Source organism: Canis lupus, chromosome 18 (genome assembly GCF_003254725.2).
Source record: "Canis lupus dingo isolate Sandy chromosome 18, ASM325472v2, whole genome shotgun sequence".
Taxonomy (NCBI): domain Eukaryota; kingdom Metazoa; phylum Chordata; class Mammalia; order Carnivora; family Canidae; genus Canis; species Canis lupus.
In genome coordinates, this window is record NC_064260.1 from 9,959,889 (window position 1) to 9,965,933 (window position 6,045).

Sequence of the window (6,045 nt, forward strand, 5' to 3'; positions counted from 1 at the left end):
TTCTGACAGCCCTGGGCCTTGCCTGCCCTGCTGCCTTATCTGCGGGCTGCCGTGGTGTGGGCAGCCCCTGGGCTCACTGCCCTTCCAGCCCCCATGGGGCTTACTTCCATAGTGGAGGGCTTCACTGTTCCTCTAGGACACCCACTTCCTTCCGTGGGGTGGGGGGGGCTTTTGGAAAGAAACAAGTGGGTTGGTTCCAGCTTTATGGTTGTCAGTTTGTCTGTCCTTGCTCTACCCCACTTCACAAACATCTTCATCTCTACCTCTAGAGCACCTGCCTTGCAGACTTCAGGCCCCAGGACCAGCCTAACTAGCTTCCACCAAAAATATTGAGTGCCTAGAATAAGTTCCCCTATTGCAGATCACTCCCAGTGGTGGTGGGATTTGTCGCGTTGGACCCCGATTAATAGACCAGAACACAAAGAGGAGACCCCATCTGAGGCCAGACGATGGACAAGCTGGGAGGGGTTCAGGAATTGGGCCTGGCGGAGGAAAAAAATATATATATCCTGGAGACTCCAGGTGTCCCGGCCAGCTGAGTGAACCAGGGGATTGGTAGGATGACTCAGTTTTCAGGGGAAAAAAAGATCAATCAAAATGTGGTAATCCTGACTTCTTGTGCACAGGGTCACAGGAAAACCAATGTGGTGGTTTGATGAGAGAATGTTAGTGGGGCCGGCCTGGTCTGAGCACAGCCCAACCACTCACCTGCTGAGGGACCCTGATTAATTTACTGAACCTTCTTTGCATTTGTAAAATGAAGAGGTTAATAGCACCGGCCTCATAGGTCGCTGGGAGGTTTACATGAGTTAATATGTGTAAAGCCCCTAGAATAATCTGCCGCACACAGAAAGCACGATCTAAATTTCTTCTACTGATTTGTCGGGTATATTCATCATTACAGGTAACTGGGGTTTCACCTGGGCCCCTCTCCCTCTTTCCCAGTCTGCCTCCCCTCCCCACGTGCCCTTGGCCCTGGTGCAAGCAGTCTCCTCCCTCACTTATAACCCCGCCCTCAGCCCTTGGGCAGTTTACCAACCCCTGCCTGGATCTTCTCCACCCTCCTTTTCAGAGAAACCAATCATCCACATCCAACAGCCAGCAGCAGATCATCCTGCGAAGCCTGAGCGGCTGGCTGTCGTGGGGGACGTGGGGAGGCAGCCAGTGGAGCCTTTTCCTGCCTTTCCGCTAGCTCGTGGGGCCCGGGCTGGGTACCACGCCATCCGGTGGGCACAGGGCATATAACGCTTCCTTCAGTCTTTCCACCCTGTTGGGTGATACCCCGGTGGTTTCATAGCAGAAGTAGCTGAGGCCAAGAGAGATTAGGAATCTCGAGCACCAAGATCATACAGCCAGAGTCATGGGGTCAAGGGCAGGAAAGCAGGCCCGGGAGTGGGGGGTGGGGCGCATGGTTCCTAGCCAGAGCTTTTGCTTTCCACTACAGCACCTGCCCTTCAACTCCTTAGTCATTGTTTGGAAATCTTTTTTTTTTTTCCTAAAGGTTTTATTCATTTATTCATGAGAGACACACAGAGAGAGGCAGAGACACAGGCAAAGGGAAAAGCAGGCTCCTCGCAGGGATCCCGATGTGGGACTCGATCCGGGGACCCCGGGGTCACGCCCTGAGCCAAAGGCAGACGCTCACCCACTTAGCCACTGTTAGGACATCTCGAAAGGCATATGCACAGCTCTAGGGATGGGAGAGAAGGGGAGAGATGAGGCTTAGTCCTAGAAGGACCTCGGATGAGTTCCTCCCCGGCTGCTTGAAGCTCGGCCACCATCATGAATGACACAGTAACTATCCAGACCAGGAAGTTCATGACCAACCCACTACTTCAGCAGAAACAGATGGTTATTGATGTTCTTCATCCCAGGAAGGCAACAGTACCCAAGACACAAATTCGGGAAAAACTAGCCAAAATGTACAAGACCACACCAGATGTCATATTTGTATTTGGATTCAGAACCCATTTTGGTGGTGGCAAGACAACTGGCTTTGGCATGATTTATGATTCCTTGGATTACGCAAAGAAAAAATGAACCCAAACATAGACTTGCAAGACATGGCCTGTATGAGAAGAAAAAGACTTCAAGAAAACAGCCACAAAGAGCGCAAAAACAGAATGAAGAAAGTCAGGGGGACTGCAAAAGCCAATGTTGGTGCTGGCAAAAAAGAAGTGAGCTGGAGATTGGACAACAGAGGAAGTAAAGATTCTGCAGTGGCTTTATCTGTGGTGATTGTGCAGATTTTTCATGAGAGGCTTAATAAACTAAGAACGTTAATGTGAAAAAAAAAAATAGAAGGACCTCGGATGAGAGAACAGAAAGCTCAAGAGGTGTCCAGAGGAGCATGCCCATTAGCTGTCCTGCTTCCATTGCTTCCTGTCCCCTCACCCCCAGTTTTGGCCTTGGTCAAGAGCCACCAAGCTCAAACCGCGCAAAAACAATTGTCCAACACAACAGGGAGGGCAGGTGGCTCATCGCAAACCCCTAGAAGGGGTACGGTCATCATCTTCATTTCACATGTGAGCCAACTGAGGCAGAGTGGGTCAGTAAGGCCTGACTCGGCCTCCCCATTTCCCAACCGGGTGTCCCCTCTAGATTACAGGTCTTGGAACTCTCTAAAGAATTTTCTTAGCCAATGAGGAGGAACTACAGAAACCGCACAGAAAATACTTTGAGTATTCTGAGGGACCGTTTTCTCAATCATCCCGGGATGCGACATAACTGATCCTGGGCTGGATCCTTAGCAGCAAAAGTCATTCTTGCTTTTTTGGTACATACACAGAAACACAAAGAACAATGTACAGAACAGCGACACTAGCTGAAACCCTGTTTGCACACCACCCACCTGCAACAATTAGCCACAGTTTGTAGTTTTGTTTCATCTCTTCCCTGAGACCCCTGTGAAATTTCACCTGTAAATACTTGAGTACACATCTGTCACTGGAAAGGATCTTTTAAAACGTCGTTGCTCTGCCATTATTGCATCTAATGAACGTAATAATAAATTAGTAGCATCTAAACAAATAAACTGATATTCATAATAAATTAATAACAGGAAATATTCCGACCATATTTAAATTTCCTTGGTTATCTCAAAAGTGGCTTTTTATAAGTTTATGTGGCTAGCTTAGCCACAAGTACAGGCAAAAGATTTGGTTTTGATGAACATGTCTGTCCTCCCCGCCTGCCTTCCTTCCTTCATGCAACAAATACCAATTGACTGCCTACCATGTGCCAGGTGCTACTCAGGGCTGTTAAAAGCCGCAGGTCCTGTCCTCAAGGACTGATGGGTCACCTGCCCCCTTCGCTGCCCCCTCTTGCACTCCCACCCCCAGATCCCACCTAAGAACTTTTTTTAGGAGTTGAGCCCAAAGCAGAAACTCCAGTTACCAGATTGTTGAATCTCAGGATCTTTGGATAACTTCTAGTACAATGTTTCTCAAAGCACTTTCTCCAGCTATATTCATTCTTGGGTTATGAATATAGCGAATATATTCACTATTAAGAATATAGCTATAGGGGAACCTGAGTGGCTCAGTCGGTTAAGCATCTGCCTTTAGCTCAGGTCATAATCCCAGGTTCTGGGATCCAGCCCCAGTAGGGCTCCCTGCTCAGCAGGGAGTCTGCTTCTCCCTCTGCTCCTTCCTCTGCTCATATTCTCTCTCAAATAAATAAATAAAATCTGTAAAAAAGGAAGATAGCTATATAGAATGAAGCTAAGAATGTTCAGGCTGGGAGCACACTACCTCAAGAAATCAAAGGCGATCTATGAAACTTTCAGTTATGTATTATTACTAAAATATATGTTTTGGGGAGATCCCTGAGTGGCTCAGCGGTTTAGCGCCTGCCTTTGGCCCAGGGCATGATCCTGGAGTCCGGGATCGAGTCCCACATCGAGTTCCCTGCATGGAGCCTGCTTCTCCCTCTGCCTGTGTCTCTGTCTCTCTCTGTCTCTCTCTCTCTCTGTGTGTGTTTCTCATGAATAAATAAATAAAATATTTAAAAAATAAAATATATGTTTTGTCTTTATCTCCAATAAAATGATTCCACTAAGAGAAAATCACAAATGCAGGGGGATTGTTTCAGTTTGACATTAGGGCCAACATTTCTTAAAATGAGGTCTATAGATCCAGGGGCGAGGGGTGCATATTTGGGGAAGACCATGTATTCTCCAGTTTGAGAAACCAACACAAAAATGGGTCCCAAAGCTGGATTTATGTTAGTCTTCTGAGGATTTCTGTAAAAATACACATGCTAGGCTCTATCCCAGACCTACTAAATCAGAATTTCTACAAGTGAGGCCAAGGAATCTGAATTTTAAGATGCCCTCCCTGCGATCTGATAATTGGCTATTTTGAGAACCGATGATCAAGGACTCTCTTTCCTTCTCTCCATCAATTAATGCTTAAATCCATTCTACAATTTCTTGAGAAATACTCATCTTGTGTTAGCTTGACTCCCCCAGTGAGGGACAGATTATTTCCTTCTGAGTCAACCCATTTGGGTTTTTTTTTTAAAGATTTTTATTTATTTATTTATTTACTTTTTAAAGGTTTGTAATTATTTATTCATGAGAGACACAAAGAGAGAGAGGCACAGATGCAGGCAGAGAGAGAAACAGGCTCCTTGCAGGGAGCCTGACGTGGGACTCAATCCCGGGACTCCAGGATCATACCTTGGGCTGAAGGCAGGCACTTAACCGCTGAGCCACCCAGGCGTCCCAACCCATTCTGTTGTAGTCACTATTGTTGTTGATAATTTTTTTATATTGAGCTGAACTCCCTTCCCTCAAGTTTTACTGAAGGATCAGCCTGGTGATACAGAGAGCACATTTAGATCGGAACTTGTGAAATTATTATTAAACAATAATATGTGCATAATAACCTTCTTAAGACCTCCTATCTCCTAAAAGGCTGGTAATTCTTCAAAAAGAGATTTTTTTGACATAAAATCCCAGACTCAACATACTATGTCCTATATATAGATACTGGGACTGATTCTTATAGGCTTTATTTAATCATAATGACTCATAAACTGTGATCTGGCTGGACTACTAGGAAGTATCCGTTATTTTCTTTAAGAAATTTTGGGGGAAAAATCTGTAAAAATATATCTACAAGGATTGGGTTTGAGGAATGGAATTTGTTAAGGAAGGAAGCTTTTATATTTTTCCTCACGATGAGTCTTTCTGTTTGTTTGTTTGGATACCATTAGTTGATTCTAAAGGACAGCCATGGGCACCTGGGTGGCTCAGTGGTTGAGCAGCTGCCTTTGGCTCAGGTCATGATCCCAGGTCCTGGGACTGAGTCCCACACCAGGCTCCCCACGGGGAGCCTGCTTTTCCCTCTGCCTATGTCTCTGTGTCTCTCATGACTAAATGAATATAATCTTTTAAAAATAAAAATACAAAATAAAGGAGAGCCATGAGAATTATTTACATGATGAAAGATTTCACGACTCCCCTGGAATGGGCAGCTTCACTTGATGCCATTTCGATGATTTATTTCAGTCTCCATACTTTCCAAGAATGTCACCATCTCTAAATAAGAAATAATCCTTGTCATCTAGAATTACTTTGGTGCCTCCATATTCTGGGAAAAGAACTTTATCTCCAACTTTCATGCTTTCTGGTTAAATCTCTCTACCCTTCCCTTTAGAGCCCAGCCCAGTGGCTACTACTGTTGATTGTGATGCTTTCCTTGAGATTTTCCTGGAAGTATAATGCCTCCTTTTGGTTACAGCTTTGGCTGCACTCCTTTCAACTCAAACCTGGTCAAAGAGGGAAAAAGGAACTTTCTGTCCTGCCATGACTCCAGCCTCTGCAGTTTGTACTCTGCTCTGGAGCTGCCAGGTCAAGGAGACCCATAGTCTGACCCTCGGACCATGTGAATATGGGGGGAAAAAAGTGTCATGATGAGTCTTGTGCTTTTATCTTTAAATTCTTGAAAATTTTCCAGTATTGTTTTCTTCCTACTGTCCCTCATCCTTCCCTCACTTCCTTCCTGCTTCTCTGGTGCTTGTCAACATGTGTTTAGTCTT

The 6,045-nt window shown here is 45.4% G+C and overlaps 2 pseudogenes; one reads left to right on the forward strand and one right to left on the reverse strand.

The window, feature by feature from the left end:
- The first annotated feature begins 1,754 nt into the window (after positions 1 to 1,754).
- LOC112661401 (40S ribosomal protein S24-like) lies at positions 1,755 to 2,292 on the forward strand (annotated as a pseudogene).
- Positions 2,293 to 5,511: 3,219 nt separating this feature from the next.
- LOC112661311 (10 kDa heat shock protein, mitochondrial-like) lies at positions 5,512 to 5,814 on the reverse strand (annotated as a pseudogene).
- Positions 5,815 to 6,045: the final 231 nt, after the last annotated feature.